Consider the following 659-nt stretch of genomic DNA (forward strand, 5'->3'; position numbering starts at 1 on the left):
ATTCCTATCTTCATGAATAGCTTCACCATTCATCTAGTTATCAAATCAAAAAGGATAGGAGACATGATTGATTTTTCTTCCTTATCTCTACATATCTAATCAGCTCTTGAAGGCTGATGATTCATTAATTTTGCGACGTAAGTGCCATTTACTTACTGGAAATTTATATATATATTATTTTATTTCAATATCAAAAAAAGCACAAATTTAATTTAGTACCCATGTTTTATAGATGAGGAAACAGAGACTTAAAGCAGTAAAATAACTTACTCAGAGAGACCCAGAAGACAGAATGGGGATTTTAGCCTGGGTACTCTGACTCTGGAAATATCTCTGCAGTACGTAGCCCCTTGTCTGGTCTAACAGATTAGAATATTTGTAACCAGGAGAATCAGAGAAACTTAGACTTGCTGCAATTATTCAGTCCTAATGTTACCACTAATGGGCAAGTTATTGATTAATTCCTATCTTATTCAACTGCAAAGAAGCTAGCTGAATATTGATAAAATAATGACTGCTCAATTCTATATTCATATTATTCCTGCCTCCATTCCCTTTTCCGTCAGGATTTCTTACCATCCTTGGTACTCAGAATGCCTGGCTTGGTTCAATGCTTCTGCTCTTTGAGGGGATGAAAGGACACATTTAAACACATCTAA

This window comes from Pteropus alecto, unplaced genomic scaffold, assembly GCF_000325575.1.
Source record: "Pteropus alecto unplaced genomic scaffold, ASM32557v1 scaffold81, whole genome shotgun sequence".
Lineage (NCBI taxonomy): Eukaryota > Metazoa > Chordata > Mammalia > Chiroptera > Pteropodidae > Pteropus > Pteropus alecto.